Source organism: Canis aureus, chromosome 25 (genome assembly GCF_053574225.1).
Source record: "Canis aureus isolate CA01 chromosome 25, VMU_Caureus_v.1.0, whole genome shotgun sequence".
Classification (NCBI taxonomy): Eukaryota; Metazoa; Chordata; class Mammalia; order Carnivora; family Canidae; genus Canis; species Canis aureus.
The window spans coordinates 46155364-46178704 of NC_135635.1; the positions used below are offsets into that span (position 1 = coordinate 46155364).

At 38.0% G+C, this 23341-nt stretch overlaps 1 protein-coding gene and 1 pseudogene across 5 annotated transcripts in view; both read left to right on the plus strand.

Moving 5' to 3' along the window:
- The window catches only part of CECR2 (CECR2 histone acetyl-lysine reader), a 175108-nt gene that overhangs the window by 60287 nt on the left and 91480 nt on the right, over positions 1-23341 (plus strand). The window lies entirely within an intron of this gene.
- LOC144297476 (U6 snRNA-associated Sm-like protein LSm3 pseudogene) lies at positions 21702-22472 on the plus strand (annotated as a pseudogene).

A 23341-nucleotide genomic window follows, 5' to 3' on the forward strand; every position in this document is an offset into this window, starting at 1 on the left:
GTGAGGCTCAAACTTACAACCGCAAGATTCAGAGTCACATGTTCTACCAGTTGAGCCAGTCGGGCACACACACCCTCCTTTTTTCTGCCATTTTTTTTTTTAAAGATTTTATTTATTTATTCATAGACACAGAGACAGAGGGGCAGAGACACGGGCAGAGGGAGAAGCAGGCTCCATGCAGGGAGCCCGATGTGGGACTTGATCCTGGGTCTCCAGGATCACACCCTAGGCTGCAGGCGGCGCCAAACCGTTGTGCCACCGGGGCTGCCCTTCTGCCATTTTTAAGACAACTTTTTGGGTTTTTGTTGGTTTTTGTTCTCTCTTTCTCTTTCTCTCTCTCTTTAAGATTTTATTTATTTATTCCTGAGAGACACACACAGAGAGAGGCAGAGACACAGGCAGAGGGAGAAGCAGGCTCCATGCAGGGATCCCGACATGGAACTTGATCCTGGGACTCCAGGATCCTGCCCTGGGCTGTAGGCAGACGCTCAACTGCTGAGCCACCCAGGCATCCCAGGAGTTCTCTATATATTCTGGATATTACCCTTTATCAGATACATGATTTATAAGTATTTTCCCATTTGTGAATTGCCATTTTTTTTTTTTTACTCTGTTGTCAGTGTCTTTTGATGTGTATAAACTTCCAAGTTTTCATGAAGTCTGTGTTGTCTGTTTTATCTTTTGTTGCCTGTACCTTTTGTTGTCTTATGCAGGAAATCATTGTTATGAAGATTTTTGCCCTGTTTACCTTTAAGAGTTTTATACTTTTAGGTTTTACATTTATTAGATCTCTGATCCATTTTTAGTTAAGTTTTGTATATGGTGTGAAGTGTAAGGGTTCATTGTTTTGCATGTGGGTATCCAGTTTTCCCAGCACCATTGGTAGAAAAGACTGCCCTGGGGCGCCTGGGTGGCTCAATCGGTTAAGCATATGGCTTCGGTTCTGGGATTTATAGTCCACATTGGACTCTCCCCCACCTCGCCCCCTTTGTGTTCTCTCTCCTCTATAAATTTTTTTTAAAAAATTGACCTTTTCCTATTAACTATTGTTTTTGGTCCCATTGTCAAAAATTATTTGACTGAAATGTGCAAAGATTTATTTTTGGATTCTCAATTGTATTCCATTGGTCAGTCTCTCTCTTTTAAGTATGATCATTAACATACAGTTTTAGATTCAGGTGTACAATATAATTCACCACTAGTTTGGCAACCACTAGTTTGTTCTCTGTATTTAACAGAGTTTGTTTTTGGTGTTGTTATCTTTTTTCTTTGTTCATTTGTTTCTTAAACAATCCATAAGAGTAAAATCATAAGGTATTTCTGGCTTCACCTAGCATTATACACTCTTGGTCCTTTCTTTTTTATGGTTTAGTAACATTCGTGTTTATATATACTACATCTTCTTTAAACATTCAAACTATGGGTGGGCATTTAGGTTACTTCTTTATCTTGGCTGTTGTAAATATGCTGCAGTAAGCATAAGGGTGCATAAATATTCTCGAATTGCTGTTTTTCTTTTTTTTGAGGTAGATATCCTGTAATGGAATGACTAAATCATATGAGTAATTCTATTCTTAATTTTTTGAGGAACCTCCCTACTGTTTAACTCAGTGCACCAATTTGCATCCCCACCAACACTTGTTATTTTCTTGTGTTTTTTATTTTAGCCATTCTGACGGGTGTGAGGTGACATCTTACTGTGGTTTTGATTTGCATTTCCCTGATGATAAGTGATGTGAAGCATCTTGTCATGTGTCTGCTGGCTATTTGGAGATCTTTGTAAAAATGTCTATTCAGCTCCTCTACCCATTTTTTAAAATGGATTATTATTATTTTTTGGTGTTGATTTGTATAAGCTCGTTTTATGTATTTTGGATATTAACCTTTTATTGGATATGTCCTTTGTATTGGATATGTCATTTGTAAGTATCATCTCCCATTCAGTAGACTGCTTTTTTGTTTTGTTGATGGTTTCCTCTGCTCTGCGAAAGCTTTTTATTTTGATATAGTCTCTATAGTTTGTTTTTGTTTCCCTTACCTGAGGAGACCTATCTAGAAAATTATTTTTATGGTTAGAAATCTCACATTTAGGTCTTTAGTCTGTTTTGAGGTTATTTTGTGCAAGGTGTAAGAAGTGGTCTAAGTTAATTCTTTTTTGCATGTAGCTAGATGTCTAGTTTTCCCATCAGAGACTGTGTATTCCCACAGTCCCATTGTGTATTCTTGCCCTTTTGTCATCAAGTAATTGACCATGTCATCCTTGATTTATTTGTGGGTTCTCTCTTCTGTCCCATTGGTCTGGGTATATACTTTTGAGCCAGTATCTTACTGTTTTGGTTATTACAGCTTTGTAGTATATCTTGAAATCTGAGATTGTGATACCTCCAGTTTTGTTCTTTGTTCTCAAGATTGCTTTGGCTATTCAGCTCTTTTGTGTTTCCATACAAACGTTATTATTACTTGTTCTGGTTCTGTGAAAAATGTTATTGGTATTTTGATAGGGATTGTATTAAATCTGTGGATTATGGACATTTTTTTTTTTTTTTTGATTATGGACATTTTAACGATACTGGTTCTCCAGCATGGGTTATCTTTCCATTTGTTTGTGTCATTCTCATTTTCCATTATCACGTTTTGTAGTTTTCAGGGTACGGGTTTTTCACCTCCTTGCTTAAGTTTATTTTGAGGTACTTTGGTGTAATTGTAAATGGGAGTTTTTTCTTAATTTCTCTTTCTGCTACTCAGTGTTAATGTATAGAAATTCAGGAGATTTCTTTATTTTTGTATCTTGAGACTACTGAAGCTACTTATTATTTCTAGTATTTTTTTGGTGGAGTCTCCTGTTTTCTGTATATCACATAATATATGCAAATAGTAAAAGTTTTACTTCTTCCTTATCAGATTGAATTCTTTTTGTTTCTCTTTTTTGTTTAACTGCTGGGGCTAGGACTTCTAGTACTATATTGAATAAAAGTGGTAAAGGTGGTGGATATCCTTGTCTTGTTCCTGATCTTAGAGGAAAAGTTCTGTTTTTCATCAGGGTATGATGTTAGCTGTGGGTTTTTCATATATGGCCTTATTATGGTGAGGTATAGTTCCTCTAATTCTACTTTGTTGGGAGTTTTTAAATCATAAATGGATGTTGTAGTTTGTCAAATGCTTTTTCTGCATCTATTCAGATGATCATATGTCTTCCTTTATGCTATTACCACAGTGTTTTGATAACTGTGCTTTGTAGTAAATTCTGAGGTAAGGAAGTATGAGTCCTCCAGGTTTGCTTTTTTTTCACCTGTCTTTGTTTGGGATCTCCTGAGATTCCATGTAAACTTTGGGATTTTTAGGATTAATTTAGGGTTTTTCTCTTTCTGCAGAAGAAAATCATGGGGATTTAAAAAAATTATTTTATTTATTTATATATATTTATTTATGTACTTATTTGAGAGAGACAAAGTACAAGTGGGAGGAGGGAGAAGGACGAGCATACTCCCTGCTGAGCTCGGAGCCCCACAGCTCTCAGCCCCTGAGATCATGATCTTAGCCAAAGTCAGACACTTAACTGATTTAGCCAACCACGGATCCCATGGGGATTTTTTGATAGGGATTACATTCAGATTGTGGATTGCTTTTGGTAGTATTGACATCTTAAGTCTTTCAGTCCATAAACAAGGGCTATGTTTTCATTTATGTCTTCTTTCATTTCTTTCAGCAGTTTTGCAGTTTTTATTGTAGAAGTCTTTCATTTTGTTGATTGTTAGATCCTAAATATTTTACCCTTCTAATGCCATTTTAATTGGAATTATTTTTATAATTTCTTTTTGATCATTGTGTATAGAAATGCAACTGAATTTTATTTGACTTTGTGTCCTAATGCCTTGTTGAATTTTTAAAAATACAGTCTGTAGAGTTTTCTACATAGATCATATCATCTGTAAACAAATAATTTTATTTCTTCCTTTACAGTTTGAATGACATTTATTTATTTATTTTTGTCTAGTTGCTATGGCTAGAACTTCCAGTACTGTGCTGAATAGAAGTGGTGGAAGTAGGCATCCTTGCCTTGTTCTTTTTTTTTTTTTTTTTAAGATTTTATTTATTTATTCATGAGAATACAGAGAGAGAGAGAGAGGCAGAGACACAGGCAGAGGGGAAGCAGGCTCCATGCAGGGAGCCCGATGTGGGTCTCGATCTCGGGTCTCCAGGATCACACCCTGTACCGAAGGCGGCCCTAAACGGCTGAGCCACCTGGGCTGCCCCCTTGCCTTGTTCTTTTTTTTCTTTTTTTTTTTTTTTAAATTTTTATTTATTTATTTATGATAGTCACAGAGAGAGAGAGAGAGAGAGAGGCAGAGACATAGGCAGAGGGGGAAGCAGGCTCCATACACCGGGAGCCCGATGTGGGATTCGATCCCGGGTCTCCAGGATCGCGCCCTGGGCCAAAGGCAGGCGCCAAACCGTTACGCCACCTAGGGATCCCCTTTGCCTTGTTCTTAAGTTTAGAGGAAAACTTTGTTGCCACTCCTAGAATTTTAGCCCATGAATGCAAAACAACACCAAGGGCCTATGCAAGTGGGACTTTGCATGTGTCTAAGTGGCAAAAAAAATAGAAAACAAAACAAGAGCCCATCCATCAGGGAGTAGATGAATATGTTATCTCCGCACCATGGAATATTAGATAGTCTTTAAAAGAATGAATTGGAGTTAGGTCCCTTGACATGGGGGGATTTGCACAAGATAATGAGAAAAGCAATATGCAGAGAGTAATGTTAATCTATTAAGATAAAGCTAATCCTCATATTTATTTATCTCCATATTTACAAATCATGTATTTTATGTGCATTGAGAAAAGCGGAAGGAATCCGTACTTGTAACATTGGTACATTAGTTATTGACATAGAAAATCAAGAAAAAAGGAAAAAGTTCCCAGAATGAATAGTATGGTCGCTTTTTAAATTTATGTAAACTGTGTTTGTATGTCTATAAATGTCTATAAATATTTATAGCATTTTTACCTTTTTAAAGATTTTATTTATTCATGAGACAGAGAGAGAGAGAGAGAGAGAGAGGCAGAGACACAGGCAAAGGGAGAAGCAGGCTCCATGCAGGGGGCCTGACATGGGACTTGATCCTGGGTCCAAGATCAGGCCCTGGGCTGAAGGCGGCGCTTAACGGCTAAGCTACCCGGGCTGGCCTCCCCCCCCTTTTAAAGATTTCATTTATTTTTATTTATGAGCGACACAGAGAGAGAGGCAGAGACAGAGGCAGAGAGAGAAGCAGTCTCCTTGCAAGGAGTCTGATGTGGGACTCGATCTCAGGACCCCTGATCATGCCATGAGCCAAAAGCAGACACTCAGTCACTAAGCCACAAAGGTGTCCCGCATTTTAAAATTTTTAACTTATTTTTTTAAAGATTTTGAGAGAGAGAAAGCATGAGCTAAAGAGAGACGGAGAGAGAGAAGAGGGACAGAGGGAGAGGGAGAAGCACTCTCCCTGCTGAACATACAAGCTAGGTGCAGGGCTCAATCCCAGGACCCCGAGATTATGACCTGAGCTGAAGTCAGATACAACCAGCTGAGCCCCCCAGGCAACCCTTAGCATTTTTTTTTTTTAAAGGAAAAACAGACACTGTTCCTCAGGTTTTACAACTTCAGCAGTTTGTCAGTAGCTTGCTCCCAAACTTGGTGTCATAAGATACACCTGCCTTTGTTGTGTCTTTGATGACTTGTCCTGTTTGCTCTTTGGCTAAAAAAAATTGAAGTCTTTTTCCCCCCGTTTTTGTTTTTTTTTTTAAAGATTTTATTTATTTATTCATGACAGACACAGAGAAGCAGAGACAGGCAGAGGGAGAAGCAGGCTCCATGCAGGAAGCCTGATGTGAAACTTGATCCCAGGACTCCAGGATTTCACCCTGAGCTGAACGCAGAAGCCACCCAGGTGTTCCTCTCCCCCTGTTTTTTGGGCACAAAAACTTCCAAGTAAAAGACTGAAAGTGCTCTAGAGAAATGAACACTCTAGGTTATACAGCTAGCAATTGATGGAACCGACATTTTAATTGAATCGGATCTGTCCTTATCCTTTGCATTATATACCATGCTGATAATCTTTGTCTCCTCATCCCTATGACCTTCTTTGTTGGTGATTCACCTGGCACTTGGTACTATATAGAATGTAGCTTTCCTTGATATCGGTGAATGGGAATGTTATATAGCAGATCTGTAAGAAAAATAAGAAAATTTTTATTTCAGCTATTTCTGTCAACAGATTTAATAGGAATGGAGTAATATCTCTTCAGCATCCCTACCGTTCCCCTCTCAGTTTGGGATTGAGAAGCCTAGGGTAGCTGTAGCCTGTATAATTCCTCAGACATTAATTTCTGAGGATAGAAGATTTAGTGGGCAGGTTTTTATGCTTGTCTTCTTGGCCACTATCTACTATGTTTGTATCTTGGGTAAGCCTTAAAAAAATAATGCTACCCAAAATGACAATTACATAATCATTGTACACTTTGTTTTCTGGCACATTTACTCAGTAACTCTATGTCCAAGAAATATCTCTGTTGCTAGTTCCATAGTTACTCAGGTTATCAGGTTTTATTAAAACATATGAAAGTGGTGGGGGTTTTTTTGTTTTTGTTTTTGTTTTTGAGATAGCAAGTACTGGCTGTTGTTGAGAGTCTGGGATGATGCTGGATGATTTAGACATTTCCTGCTAACAAAAAATGAGGATATGATAGGTACAAGTATGATAGTGTACTTGGATATACTCTTGTTATACAAAGCCACTGAACTTTATTTTATTTTTATTAAATATTTGTGCTGCAGTACAGTTATTTTAAACCAATTACCACTATTTGTATTAGCAAATGTATCATTTACTGAAACCTGATGAAATCTTTAGAAAATTTGTCTAGGGAGATTCACCCTAGGGTTTAATGGTGTCCCTGTGTCTTACTCTGTGACCAACCCCTCTTTTCTGAATGAGTGAATGTTCTTGTGTTTGAGGATGTTGCCAGAGGATAAGTCAGATAGATTGCTCAGTCCCAGCTCTATGAATGGATTATTTTTCAGTCATAATAGATGATCTGTTTCTAGGTTGAAGAACTGTACATGGAAACAAGATTAATAAGACAGATGATGGTTAACTGTTTGGTTACAGTGCTTTAGGAAACAAAACTACAAAAGTGTGATTGACATTTCACCTTGAGGTAAAAATTTTGTAGAATATATTTTAGGTATAATAGAAAAGTTCTCAAAGGATATCCCACTAGGCCATCTGTTTTACTTTGTCTAGTAAAAGGAAAGGAAAAATTTACATGCTCTAAATCTATTTTTCTGCAGACAGGGGTTGGCAGGCCTGTTGACCTTATTTGCAGTGAACATCTACAGAATCAGATTTCTCTGATCTCTTTAAAGATTTATTTATTTATTTATTCATGATAGACACAGAGAGAGAGAGAGAGAGAGAGGCAGAGACACAGGCAGAGAGAGAAACAGGCTCCACACTGGGAGCCCAACTCGGGACTCGATCCCAGAACTCCAGGATCGTGCCCTGGGCCAAAGGCAGGCGCCAAACCGCTGAGCCACCCAGGGATCCCCTCTCTGATCTCTTTAAAACTGTACACAGGAGTTAATTAAAGGAAGAGGGAAGGACAGTTGGGGAAAAAAAAAAACAAAAAAACAACAGAACAGAGTATGTTCTACTTGAGTGCGTTCTGTGTAAAATTTCAGAACTCGGTCCCCCTTTAATGCTGTGTACCTTGATGTTCATGTGAACCCTGGTGACGCAAGTTTGTTAAAAGCACAAGTCACTGGGCCTCGTAATAGATATCCAGTAGGAGACCTTCAATTTGAATTTTTTTCAGTTTGCATTTTTAATAAATAAGTAATAAACCTTATAAGATGAATTAGGTCCACAGGCCACACACTGACATATATTTCTATAAAATTTTGCTTAACAAATTAATGTCTTTATTTTATAATGAGCATTCTAAAAAGAGTTGGTAATTAAATGATATGGCTTTGAACAAAAACAGATTTATTAGACAGTCAGAAGTGACTTAATAAAGTCATACAAAATTAGAGAGGGAGATAAACCAGGAGAGACTCCTAACTCTGGGAAACAAAGGGTAATGGAAGGGGAGGTGGGCGGAGGGACGGGGTAACTGGTGACCAGCACTGAGGAAGGCACTTGATGGGATGAGCACTGGGCGTTATACAATATTCTGGCAAATCGAACTTAAATTAAAAACAAATGTAAAGGAAAAATAAAGTCACAGAGCTTAGTCACTGCAGTACTTGGTGCTAAACCCCAGCTTTCTTTATAAGACCTCCAGTGTTCCTTTTAGTATATTTAGATAGTCTACCTCAGTAGTCATGTTAATAATTTTTGTTCATAAAAGTAACATTTTCTTAATGTCAGAAATGTGGGGGAAACTATCAATAATAGAAGCTACTGTTTTGCCATTTTAATAGGCAAAACAACTTTTTTTCTGAAATTAATACTTATGATGATGAATAACAGCAGTGTTTATCCTAGCACCTTTTTTGTGATTGTCCTTGGCCCTTTTCTATTGCGTATGGAATTTTTTTCATATTGGGTTGAAAGCTCCTCTATATATTAGCCATTTGTCCTGTCATACAATGTTTTTTACTGGTTATTTGACTTTTACAGTTTACTTATTTTACAGTTTAGCAGCAGGCTTAGAAAAAGACCTTTCTCATTTCAGTGTTGTTAGTTTTATTATTTTAATTAATTTATTTAATCCATAGGAATTTCATTTTGATACGTGGTGTTAAATAGGAACCTAACATTTTCCAGACAATTAACTAATTATGCCAGACCATTTACTAATCTTTTTCTACTGATTTGAAATACTACACACATACCTATTCATTCCATTGATCTGTGTCTATTCTTAGGTTGGTACTGTATTGATTGTATAACTTCAGGTAAGAGATTTTAATATCATGTGATAATTACCTCATATTATTCTTTGCATAGGATAGTCATGTTTTCTTTTTTCCTTTTTTCTTTAAGATTTTACTTATGCATGAGAAACAGAGAGGGAGGGAGACACACACACACACACACACACACACACACACACACACGGCAGAGGGAGAAGCCAGCTCCATGCAAGGAGCCTGACATGGGACTTGATCCCGGGTCTCCAGGATCATGCCCTGGGCCAAAGGCGGCACTAAACCGCTGAGCCACCCAGACTGCCCTATAGTCATGTTTTTGTGTATTTGTTTATAGAAGGTAGAAACAGTGTTTAAAAAATTACTAGATAATAACAATGATTTACATGATTCCATAGAATCATTAACATTTTTGCTTAATGAGTTAATGAATCATACTTGTTTATGGAATTTTGCTGGTATTTTGTTCAAGTGTGTATGTGTGTGTTTTAATTTGAAAAATTCCTTTTTTTCTCATTTCCTTTTTTTTTTATTACTTTTATTTTTTAAAGGCTTTTTTATTTTTATTTTTTTTGAGATTTTATTTATTTATTCATGAGAAACACAGAGAGAGAGGGTTACAGACACAGGCCGAGGGAGAAGCAGGCTCCATTCCATGCAGGGAGCCTGACGTGGGACTCGATCCCAGGTCTCCAGGACCATACCTTGGGCCGAAGTTGGCGCTTAACCGCTGAGCCTCCGGGCTGCCCATCTAGCATTTTTTTTTTTTTTTTTTAACAAAACAAATAAAGTCTCCCTGTAGCCATTCTACAAATCCTGATATCTGTAATACATGAAAAAACAGCAGGGAGAAATTTGGGCATTATGTTAGAATGGGCATGCTTTTTGGTCAGTTTTACATGCTTAATTTTACCATTTGTTAGTGTTTCACAGGGTAATTTCCCTATTAAAATGATGCTTGGCTTAAAACTTAAAACTCCAAGATCAAGAGTTGCATGCTCTACTGATTGAGCCATCCAGGGATCCCTGTGATCCTATTTTAAATGGTTTATTATTTTTGAAATTAATCGTGGAAGAGAATGAAAGAAAAAAGAAAAGGTCCCTTTAACCAACAGGTACCTTATAAAGATTCCCTGAGAGCCTTAGTCCAAATGGTGGAAAGGCAGTGGGGAGGAGAGAAGATCATATTCAGTCGCAACGGTTTCCTTATTTCTGATTTTGATCCAGAAGAGAGGGGAAGAGTCATAGGTAAAGTAACTTTTCAGCAGCTCCACTTCCTGGCTTCACAGTGAAGGAGGTCTTCTCCCAGGGGCACAGCTCTTCCTAGTACTTCTCTGCATCTCTGTTCTCTTTAGTGACTGCTTGACTTCCCACTTCTCCCAGTGTTCTTCCTAGTCTAGCCTGCTTCACCTTCTTAGTGTTCCTGCTCTCCCCTGGTGCTATTTAGGTGTGCAATCTCTAAAATAGGCTCTTGGCTGACACGCTGACTACAGAAGCAAATGTATAAAAGTTGATAAAGGCACAAAGATTCAGACAAGAAAACCATGTTGAAATGTGGCATAAAAGAACAAAAAGCCTTAATGTAAAGAAAGTGAGATTAAAGGTAAGGTGGAAGAAAAAAAAATAATAAAGGTAAGGTGGTTTAGGAAGTTCACCTTCTCTTATGATCTACTAAAAGATTGGGCAAATCCTTTATGTTTCAAAATCCCCGATAGAGGAGGACCGTTCTTCGGTCAAGGGTATACGAGTAGCTGCGCTCCCCTGCTAGAACCTCCAAACAAGCTCTCAAAATCATCTGGGTACTTGGATTTTTATAAGCACACATAGACACACTCTGCTGTTGTTTATTCTTATAGGGTCTGACAGTGCACCGCTGCCTCTGAAGAGGTCCTTTCTCATGGAATTGAGTCCGCTCCATTGCTTTCTTATCATTCTCTTTTAGGCACAGTTGGTGGTTTCTCCTCAGTTTACTTCCATGGTTTATTGCAGGCGGTGAAATCCTTGCTAGCTGAAACAGGTAGTATTAGTTTCTTAGCTGGCATCTAATGTACCAGGTGATACAAAAACAAGCAAGTCTTTTAGGCTGTTAGGCTGGTAAGGACTGCATAAAAATAACTTTGAACTACCACTATCACTACCATAAGATTTCCCATAGGAGAAGTTATATAAAATGAGAAATAATAATAATGTCCTCTAAACTGTGCTTAGAACTACTCTGAAATAGTTTAACTAGAAAGAGAAGTTACTCTTCTACACAAAATTAGAGTTAGTGAAAACTTCCAGTAAGAAGGCACTTGAATTTACTGTATTAATAATGTCAGGATAGTAGCAATACCTCCCAGGAGGATGATACACTAAAAGAAATATTCAACAAATATACTCAGGTACCCTTAAATGAACAAGAATGTCAAAATTTGTTGTTCAGAAAGTGATTTTTTTTTTTTTGAGAGAGAGAGAAAAAGAGGGAGGGAGAATGGAGGGATAGAGGGAGAGGGAGACAGAATCCCAAGCAGGGAAGCTCACAGCCCTGAGATCATGAGCTGAGCTGAAATCAGGAGTGGGACACTTAACCAACTGAGACTCCCAGACACCACATAATCTGCACTTAGTGCCCCAGTAATTTCTATGTGCACTCAAGTTTGAGAAGAACTTCTAGAGCAATGGTTTTCTACTTTGGCTGCATTTAAAAATTAGCCACGTTTAAAAAAGTATTTTGCCTGAATCTCATTTTTGGAGACCTTTAAAAACAAATAGGCTAATGACTAAGCATTTAGGTTTTACAAAGTTCCCCCTCTGTGTTTTTATTGCACAGGCAAGGTTGAGAACCATTGTTCTAGAGCTACGTGGTTCAGAATAGTAGCCACTAGCCAAATGTGGCTATGTAATTTTACATTACTTAAAACCAAATACAGTTTTAACATTAGTGCCTCAGTCACATGAGCCACATTTCAAGTGTTTAATTAGCCATATGTGTAAACAGGGACATAGACCCATCATCAGAAAAATTATATCCTAACACTTTTAAGAGCATTCTGGATAACTTATTTTCTGAGAGTTTTAATTTTAGGGAGTTGATATAAACTATTCTTACAAATTATTTCATGGGGAAGAGTGTAAAAATAGACATTCCAAGACCAGGAAATGGGGGATGCCTGGGTGGCTCAGTGATTGAGCGTCTGCCTTTGGCTCAGGTCATCATCCCAGGGTCCAGGAATCGAGTCCCGCATCAGGTTCCTTGTGGTAAGCCTGCTTCTCTCCCTCCCTATGTCTCTGCCTCTCTCTCTGTGTCTCTCGTGAATAAATACATAAAATTTTAAAAACAAAACAAAGACCAGGAAATGAGTAGGCTGTGCAATAACATCTATATTTTGGGTGAAACTTCCTTTTCATATCAAATCAGTTCACAGTCAGTTGTGCTTTTGCTGTAATCAGGTCAGAAGACAAATAAGAGATAGTACATGTTCATGACAAAAAAAAAAAACTGGTTAGGGGGATCCCTGGGTGGTTCCAGGGTGGATCCAGGTGGTGCCTGCCTTCGGCCCAGGGCGTGATCCTGGAGTCCCGGGATCGAGTGCCATGTCAGGCTCCCTGCATGGAGCCTGCTTCTCCCACTGCCTGTGTTTCTCATGAATAAATAATATCGCCCAAAAATAAATAAATAAATAAATAAATAAATAAATAAATAAATAAATAAATAAATAAATAAATAAACAAACAAATAAATAAACAAACAAACACATAAATAAATAAATAGAATCTTAAAAAAACTGGTTAGACACGACTACTTTTGGCAAATAATTAAGCACTTGAGATGTACTAGTATGAAAAATCAAGTTAGATAATATAATTAGTTAATGTAATTTCCAACGTTTAATTCTTAATAATGTAATTAATATAATTGTGTATGATGCATTTAAGGAATTGGTGTAATGGAAAGTGACTTTGTTGTCCGATAGAAGTAAGCTTCTCTATTTGCTAGAGGTGTGACCTTTGGTTTGTCCTGGCAAATGTCTTTTTTATTTGCAATGGTAAAAATGTTTAATAAAGTTACCTACCTCATAGTATTGCTGAGGATTAAATGTACATGTAAATTAAATTAGTTAAATATTTTACTTTAATTTGCTGGGACACCTGGGTGGCTCAGTGGTTGAGCATCTGCCTTTGACTCCAGGGTCCTGGGATCTAGTCCTGCGTTGGACTCCCTGCAGGGAGCCCGTTTCCACCTTCTGCCTGTCTCTGCCCCCCTCTCTCTGTGTCTCTCTATCCATTGATCTGTTGAAGGACATCGTGGCTCCTTCCAACATTTTGGCTTTTGTGAACATGGCTGCTATGAACACTGGGGTGCAGGTGTCCCATTGTTTCACTACATCTGTATATTTGGGGTACATCCCCAGTAGTGCAATTGCTGTGTCATAGGGTAGCTCTATTTTCAACTTCTTGAGGAACCTCTCTCCTGTTTTCCAGAGTGGCTGTAGCAGTTTGCGTTCCAGACAACAGTACAAGAGGGTTCCCCTTTCTCACATCCTCTCCAACAGTTATTGTTTCCTGTCTTGTTAATTTTACCCATTTTCACTGGTGTGAGATGGTATCTCATTGTGCATAGTAGGTTTTCAATAAGGGACAGCTAATGTTATTAATAATATATTTATACTTTGGAACTAAATGGCTCTAGTATTGATTTTCTGCCCCCATCCATTGCTGTCTTCCTCTCTCCAGCATGAGTCATCTCTTTTCTAGGACTGTTGACTCCTAATGTCAAATAAATTGTTTTTCATTTTGAATTCTAAAACTTTGATTCCATCCATCCTAGTTTCCCAGATGCCCCTCTACTAACACCTCTTCAGCCTGCCTTTTCTCCTTTTTGAATTCCTTTTCTTTGACCTACCATTTTAATGTTAATATATATTTTTTTGTCTGCCCTAGGGAGTAAAATCTCTGAAACTATAGCAAAAAGACCATTGCTTGAAGACAAACTCCTCATCCCTTGTGCTTTACAGTCCTTATGGATGCCCTCAGACCTGTTTGTTCTTCAGATACCTCAGACTCAACGTGTTTAACCAGTGAATTCATTTTCCCTGAAACTCTCAAAGCTACCATTCTACCTGTTTCCCCTGAATTGAACTGGCACCACCATCCTCTAATTATGACAGAGTTTTAGGGGTTTTCCTTAGTTCTTCATTTTTCATAGTCTCACACATTTAGTTAGTAATCAGTACTTTCTTCCTAACATTTGATCTTTTTCTTGTTCAGTACCTAAGCATCTTTTACCTGTACAGTTGCAGTGGTCTTGGTAAGTTTTCCTTGCCTGCATTGTCAGTCACACCAATCTAGAGCCGCACTGTTTTCAGTGGTTCTTCATTTCAATTATGCATGCACATAAACACATTGCTGTTAGGGTTCCTTGAAGACAAGGACTGTGCCTCAGCACTGCATCTTCAGCACATGCAAGGTAAATGAACATTAATAAACTGATGGTACCCTCAGATATAGGGATTTGTGTGAGAAACATCAATCCCCTTTTAAGGAATGAGAATAATATGAAACCGTATTCTTTGAACATTTACTCTCTTAGTGGCCTGAATTTCTTACTATTTTCTTACATGGAATTTGTATAGTCTTAGGTTTTAAATGTATATGCAAGCAATTTAGATTCTTTGTAGGAAAAGAATGGTATAAATTTTTTGCTTAAAAAATATTTAGGGGCACCTGGATGGTTCTGTTGGTTGTTAAGTGACTGTCTTCAGCTCAGGTCATGATCTCGGGGCTCTGGAATCAGGCTTTGTGTCAGGCTCCCTGATCCGTGGGAAGTTTGCTTCTCCCCTACCCCCCACCCCCATTTGTGCGCTCTCTCAAATAAAATCTTTAAAAGTATATGTATACATTTAAATTCAGTTTTGAAAAAAATTCGACATAGTAGAAATTCTAGCCAGAGCAGTTAGGCAAGGATAAGAAAAAACATCCAAATCAGAAAGGAAGAACTAAAATTGATTCTATATGTAGATGACATGATACCAAATAATAGAAAATTCTAAAGACTCCACCAAAAAACTGTTAGAAATAATAAATGAATTCAGTTACGTTCCAGGGAACAAAATCAGTATACAAAAATCAGTTGCATTTCTGTATATTAACAGTGAACTATCAGGAAGAGAAGTTAGGAAGACAATCTCATTTACAATAGTATCAAAAAAAATAAGGTACTTCAGAATAAATTTAACCAAGGAGGTGGAAAATCTATATCATGAAAATATAAGACTGATAGAAGAAACTGAAGAAGACACAAATAAATAGGAAGATATTCATGCCCATGGATTGGAAGAATTAGTATTGTTAAACTGTCCATATTAACCAAAGATAACTGTGTGGGTGTGTGTATATTTTTTTTTTAGCAAGATCTTTTTTCTTTTTTTAAGATTGTATTTCTTTGAGAGAGAAAGAGAGGGAGAGTGAGACAAAAAGCACACATGAGAGGGAAAGAAGGAGAGGGAAAGCAGATTCCCCGCTGATCAGGGAGCCCGATGTGGAACTTGGTCCCAGCACCCTGGGATCACAACCTGAGCAGCTGCTTAACCAACTTGAGCAACCCAGATGCTCCAAAGAGAACTATAGATTGCATACAATCCCTGTCAAAATTCCAGTTGCATTTTTCACAGGAATTGAACAAACAACCCTAAAAGTTGTATGGAACCTCAGAATACCCCAAATATCCAAAGGAGTCTTGAGAAAGAAGAACAAAGCTAAAGGCATCATACTTCTTGATTTCAAACTATATTTAGACTATTATAAAGCTATAGTAGCCTAAACAGTATGGAATTGGCATACAAATAGACACATAGATCAATGGAACAGAATAGAGAGCCCAGAAATAAGCCCACACATATAGTTAATGTATTTTATTTTATTTTTTTAAGATTTTGTTTATTTATTCATGAGACATACACAGAGAGAAAGGCAGAGATGTAGGCAGAGGGAGAGCAGGCCCCATGCAGGGAGCCTGATGTGGGACTTGATTCTGGGACCGAGGGATCAACCGCTGAGCCACCTAGGAGTCCCAGTTAATTTATTTTAAACAAAGGAGCTTAGCATATACAATAGTAAATAGGATAGTCTCTCCAACAGATTATTTTGGGAAAACTGTATTGGCATAAAGGAAAGAATGAGGGACACCTGGGTGGAAATGGATCCCCCCCCCCCCAACCTGGCACGTGCACGCGCGTGCGCACACACACACACACACACACACGAATATAGTTCAGCTTTTAAAAAGAAGAAAATCTTGTCATTTGGAATAGCATAGATGAACCTGGAGAGCATTATGCTAAGTGAAATAAGCCAGAGAAAGACAAGTACTGCATGTTACCACTTATATGTGGAATCTTTATATTAAAAAAAAAAAAAAATGAAGTCCCAGAAACACAGTAGAAAAGCAGTTGCTGAGATGGGGAGGCTAGGGAGGGTTAAAAGGGTATAACTTTTAGTTAGAAGATAAATTCTGAGGATGTAATGTATAGCACAGCGACTATAGTTGTGACAGCCTATATTGTATAATTGAAATTTGCTAAGAGTAGAGCTTAAATGTTCTCACCCCTAAATATGAAATTTGCTAACAGTAGAGCTTAAATGTTCTCACCCCTAGATGTGTGATGGGTGTATTCATTGAGTCAGTGGGGGAAATCCTGTCACAATGTTTATGTGTATCAGATCACATTGTACACTTCAAATATCTTAAAGTTCTGTCAGTTATAACTCAGTAAAGCTGAAAAATTAATTTTTAATACAGATATATTAATGAATTTCTTTCTTAAGACATTGAAATATGGTATAAAGCTTATACAGTGAAAAAGACCTAATTAACCTCTGGTCATATGTATCTTGCCAAAAATGCTTGGTACATATATAACTATCACCTATAAGCATACATTTCCTTCCTTCTAGTAAATTACTTTATGTCAGCTTGATTTCCCCAAACTCTAATCCAGTTTTATCCATTATAATAAATTATATCATTATTCACTGAAATTTTTTCCATACCACATCCTGAATCTTTTTATAGCTTCCTGCTTTTCCTTTGCCTCACACTGTTCTACCTATAGCAGTTCTGTTGATTTTGCTATCAGGGTCAGTCTTGATTCTGGCAGGGGCACCTGGGTGGCAAAGTCAGTTAAGTATCCAAATCTCGATTTTCAGGATCATGAGATCAAGCCCTGCATCAGACTCCGTGCTTAACATGGAGTCTGCTTGAGACTCTCTCCCTCACTCCCTTTCCTCTGCCCTTCCTCACTGTTAGCTTGAGTGCTTCTCCCTCTCCCTCTCTCTCTTAAATAAATCTTTTTAAAAAAAATCTAGAATCTGTCCACTTCTATTCATCCCTTGCCCTGCTATGACTTTAGTCCAAACCACCATCATACCATAACTGGATTATTGTAGTTCTGTTCTAAGTGATCTCCTTACTTTTCTTTGTGCCATCTAGTCTGTGTACCACCAGCAGCCTGAGTAATTTTATTTTATTAAAGATTTTATTTATTCATTCATGAGAGACACAGAGAAGCAGAGGGAGAAGCAGGCTCCCTGTAGGGAGCCTGATGCGGGACTCAATCTCAGGACTGCAGGATCATGCCCTGAGCCAAAGGCAGACGCTCAACCGCCGAGCCACCCAGGTGTCCCAGCCTGACTAATTTTAAAACACATTCAGTTCCTGTCATTTGCTTAAAAGCTTTCCCATTTCTTGTCAAAGAAGACAGAAACTTCCTGCCTCAGTTTTATAAGGCCCTACACAATTTCTCCTCTGCCTTTTTCATCAAACTGCATTTCTTTCATTGGGCTTACTCCACTCCTCCCGTACAAGACTCAGTTCACTTCCTCGACTGTAAAAGCTCGTTCTCATCCTTTTTTATGCTGGTTGCTTCACATTCTTTTGGTCTCAGATTAAATGTCATCTCAGCAAGACTTACTTTTTCAGTTATTCTCATGTTACCATGATTATTTCCATAAAAATATATAGTAGGAATACAGCAATGAAATAGAGTTCCTACCCTACATGTATATAACAGTGTGACACCCCGTTCCTGTCTTTTGAATAGTTCTGAAAGAAGGAGAGTTGGTAATGCAAATGTCTGGAGATAATGGACGGTTTGAGTTGAGGAAACAAGCATGGAAGGCCATAAGGCCAGGTGCAAGCTTGGCATGTTAGTAGACTAACAGTGAGTCCAGTGAGCCTGATGTAAGTCAAGGGGAAATAGTTGGGAGTTAAGACCTGAAATTATTGGAAGGCCACAATTTTCTAAGATCATTCTAAGCCATGATGTAAGTATGAGTATCATTCTGACTGTGATGGAAGTCATTAAAAGGATCCGTTTTAAAGATGTCAGGCCTAAGAGGGAGAGGAAGAAGAAAACTAGGTGGTGTAGGTTAGAGGTAGTAAGAATCAATTAAGTGTTTGATCTTCTAAAGGTAGAGATAATAGGTTTTCCCGTTGGATTGGATGTGGAATGTGAGAGAGAAGAGTTTATGATACTTAAAGATTGTATCCTGAGTGACTGAAACAATAAAAAGCATCCTTTACTAAGATGGGCAAGATTTGGAGAGGAATATTTGTGGTATGGACGCTATATATTGTTTTGGGGGGACATTAAGTTTTGAGATGTTTATTAGGCTTTGGTTGTTAAGGAAGTTGTATAAAAGAATTTACAAGGGTGTGATAAGTGCTCTTCTTGTATTTCACCCCCTCCCTAAGTGATCTTATCCTTTCTCATTGCTTTATGAACAAACACCTTATTCTCTGAAGGATCCTAAAATTATAAGGTTTATGAAAATAGTCTTTACCATTTGCCACCAGGTCAATTTCCTATTTATGAAATGGGGTATACACAAATGTTTATTCAGTGAATAAATATAGAAGTCTTCCCCCTAGTTCCATACAGTACATTGTATGGATATACCATAATTTTGCCTGTGGTACATATTTACATCTTTTCATGCTGGTTATAAAAAGTACATATGCACATATTTATGAAAGTGATACATATATTTGAAAATTTAATAAATGTTGCCAGTTTATCTTAAAAAGAGTTGGTACCATTTAGGAGAATGTTCCATAAAATTTGGGCATTGCTGTATTATCCACGTTTGCATTAACTCTACTTTTTTACTAGAAAGAATAGCAAGATGACTGGCATAAGAATTATATTTTGTTTTTAGAAACGTTTGCTTGATCATGAATCTAAAGTTTGGTGAGTTTTTTGGTCTACCTGAAATTTTATATCCTCAGAATTGTGTAAGCTGAGCCCATCTAAGAGATCTATCTCTAATCTGGGCTAGTAGAGGGTTGGCATTAAGTACACATATGTAGGTGCCAGGCATCAAGCTTGTAAATTTCTGGCTTTGCTATTTAATGGCATTGTGATCTCAGGAGGGTATCTCTTTTTTCTTTTACTTTATTTCTAAGGTGGACAAGTTATGGTAATGCATATAGAGTTTAACACAGTGTTTCCACATTGTGCTCAACACAATATTCCATATTGTTCTCTACTAAGAGTACAATATGAGTTTGCTAATACTTTCATCAGTTGTAACACTATATATTTCATATTTTGTAACAACATGTGAAGTACTTTTTAAAAGGAAAAAATAGAAAGTTTATACTTAAATTTATACTCTAAGGAAGGGCCAACTTCTGTTCTCTTTTCTTATTGTTAGGTAAATATGAATTTCAGTGAAATTCCTAGCTTCTTTTTAGTTAGAAGAATAAGAATGCTGAAAATATGGTCCAACAGGCAATATACTTAGTAAATTTTGTATTCTTTTTGTTGGGGGGTTAGAGCTACTTTTATCAACTAAGAAAGAAGTGTTGATACCTGCAATTTACATGAAAATTTTTAAAATAGGCTTTCTCCCCCTCCCTCACCCCCCAACCATCTGAGCAGGGCTAAGGTGTGATTTTAGCTGGGAGGCAGAAAACTTGAGGTTACTGCTGGATTTGAGAGACAAACTTACTATTAGTGGCTTTTAATAGCTTCTGCTTAGAAAAGTAGCCAACCTCCAAGATGTTCCCCAGTGGTCCTTGTCCCGTCCCTCTCTAAATCAGGACCACTTACCTAACCTATAAAATACTGTGGAAGGGAGAGTAATGCAGTTTGTTAACTTCTGAGGCTAGGACATAAAGGACATTATGACTTTTTCTTTGGTTTCTTGGATCATGTTTTGTGAGTGATAATCATGTGGTACAAGAATGCTCAAGCAGCTTTGTAGAGAGACCCATGTGAGGAGGACCTGACTTTAGCCAAAACCCAACATCAACCTGCCAGCCATCTTGGAAATGTGGATTCCCTAGCCCCAGCCAGTCATCCAAATGACTGAAACCCAAGCCAACACCTGATGACAAGCTTATGAAGGACCTTGAGCTAGAATAGTCCATGCCAGACTGCCTCCAAATTCCTTTTTTTTTTTAATTTTTATTTATTTATGATAGACACACACACACACACACAGAGAGAGGCAGAGACACAGGCAGAGGGAGAAGCAGGCTCCATGTACCGGGAGCCCGATGTGGGACTCGATCCCAGGTCTCCAGGATCACGTCCTGGGCCAAAGGCAGGCGTCAAACTGCTGCGCCACCCAGGGATCCCTGCCTCCAAATTCCTGATCCCCAAAACTGAGATGATACATGTTTGTTATTTGAAGCCACTAAGTTTTATGGTAATGTGTTAAACACCGGATAGCTGGTCCAGAATGATTTGTGATTAGTTTTTAAATTTTGGAAATCATCATTTAAAAAAATTATTTGAGTGCATGAGCAAGGGGAGGGGCAGAGGGATAGAGAGAAGCAGACTCCTGCTGAGCAGGTAGCTCATCCACATGGGGCTTGATTTCAGGACCCTGGGATCATAACCTGAGCCAATGGCAGACACTATAACAGGCTGAGCCACCCAGGCACCTGAAAATAGCAAGTTTTAAGAAAACTGTCACCTGTAGCCCTCATGTTACTCATTTATCTTTAATAAAATCAGTTATATTATCCTTTTCCTTTGTTATTTATAGTTGTATAGTATCTAAAAGTGATCATATCTACTGATGTTTAAATTTTAGTGCTCAGGATGCTGGAGTGGCTCGGTGGCTGAGCATCTGCCTTTGGCTCAGGGCATGATCCTGGGATCCGGGATCGAGTTCTGCATCGGGCAACCTGTGAGGAGCCTGCTTTTCTCTCTGCTTGTGTCTCTGCCTCTCTCTCTCTGTGTATGTCTCAAATAAATAAATAAATAAATAAATAAATAAATAAATAAATAAATCTCATCAATCAATTTTTGTGCTTATGTATATATCCTTAAAGATGCAGAAGAAAGTTGAACCACCCTCTTAGTGTCTAGAGCAATAATTCTCAAGAGCATACAGCACTGCTGCCCTTAAGGGAACATGGTTTGGTTTTAACAATAACTGGAGAGTGCTGATGACATTTAGGGAGCCAAGGATGCTAAATAGTTCTCCCTTTTTTTCCTGTCTTCATACTACATACTCCTTGGGAGGAGGAAAGGAGAGAATTCTCAAAACTCTACCATGTTCCTGGGCAAGACCTACTTCCATCCTTTCCTCAAAACTCTTGCTGTCTTTTCAGTTGGCTTATTTGAACTGGTCCATTTGACCCTTTATTCATGTTTGTGTCAGTCACTTTAAGACTTCTAGGCCATCCCTCATTTTCTAGAGTAATGCTACTCAAGTCATGGTCCCTGTCTAGAGCAAGACAAGGAGCTTTTACCAGAATAGAAGCCATTCCATAGTAACTTTCTCAGTGAGGGAATAGTAGAATGATTTACATCCTTCTAAGTCCTGAAACACAGTGCCCTCCATAGCTCACCATCATCAGTCATAAGCAAAATTTCTAAGTCTGACACAATGAAAAAACACCTAGACCTTGCCCTTGACCAACACCTGCAAAACCTCTCTCTCTGGCTGTATTACTAGCTTCCTCCATCAATCTTCATCTCCCCAGGGTTTATATGCATTGATGTTTTACCTTTTTAAAGTGAACTCTGGGGGTTTGAAAGATGGCGGACGACGTGGACCAGCAACAAACTACCAACCCCTGGATCTCATCAGGCTCAGCCTGGATGAGCAAATTTATGTGAAAATGAGAAATGACCGAGAGCTTTGAGGCAGATTACATGCATATGATCAGCATTTAAATATGATATTGGGAGATGTGGAAGAAACTGTGACTACTATAGAAATTGATGAAGAAACATATGAAGAGATATATAAATCAACAAAACGGAATATTCCGATGCTTTTTGTCTGGGGAGATGGTGTTGTACTAGTTGCTCCTCCATTAAGAGTTGACTGAAACAAAGAATTTATCGTGTATGGAATATAGGAGATTTTGTATGATTGCCTCTTTAAATGTAGAAGACATCCAAAAGAGAAACCTGCGTTCATTTTGATAAAGAAATGACCAAGGATTCTTCCACTCCTGAATTGAGTTGATTTGCAGATAACTCAAAAATTCTTAAGCTAAAGGGCATTTTAATTTTTTTCCAACTCTTTCAATAAATGTGATCACCAGGATGCAGAAAAATAAAAATAAAAAAAAAAAATAAAGTGAACTCTGTACCCAGTGTGGGGCTCGAATTTATAACCCCCAGGTCAAGAGTTGCATGTGCTACCACCCAAACCAACCAGGCATCCCGAAGTCTGTTTTTTTTTTGCTGGCTGGAGGCTGCCCCTTAATTCCTTGCCTCATGAGCCTTCCAGCAAGGCTGCTTACTTTATCCATGGCATCTAGTGAGAGAATCTCTCAAGGAGACCAATAGAACAATGGGAATGTAGTCTTGGAGGTGTCCTTTTGTAACCATTGCTTTGTTTTGTTGGTTAGGAGCCAGTCACAGATCCTGCTCACATTTAAGGAGAGTGTGATACAAGGCTTGAGTACCAGGAGGCAGGGATAATTTGGGAGGAACTGGTGCATGTTGGAATCTGCATGCCAAAATTCTTTTTGTTTTTTTCTCTAACACTTCTGTCCAATCTTGATTAAAGCCAACTCTTCTTACTCTGTATATGTCTGGACCTGCTGCAAAACTGAATGTGACAACAAAAAAATATATATAACCATACTTAACTGGTCTTGCTTAAATTCATCATCACTAATTCAAGTGAGCTGTTAGTATCACTTGGTAATCTTACTGCATTTTCCTCCATGACCTCAGGATATATGTGATACCCATATTTTCTTGTAATTTTCATGGTTGGCATATAAGTATTTAACTCTTTAATCTCCATGATACATGGTAGAAATCCAAACCCTTCCCTGAAATTCTTAACCAGTTACTGCATTGCATTGAATTGTCTGTTTACCATGGATAAAAATGCCACTTTTATTCTAAATTTTTACATACTGCTGACTTTGCTTTTACATTTTCCATTCTCTCCTACTTTGT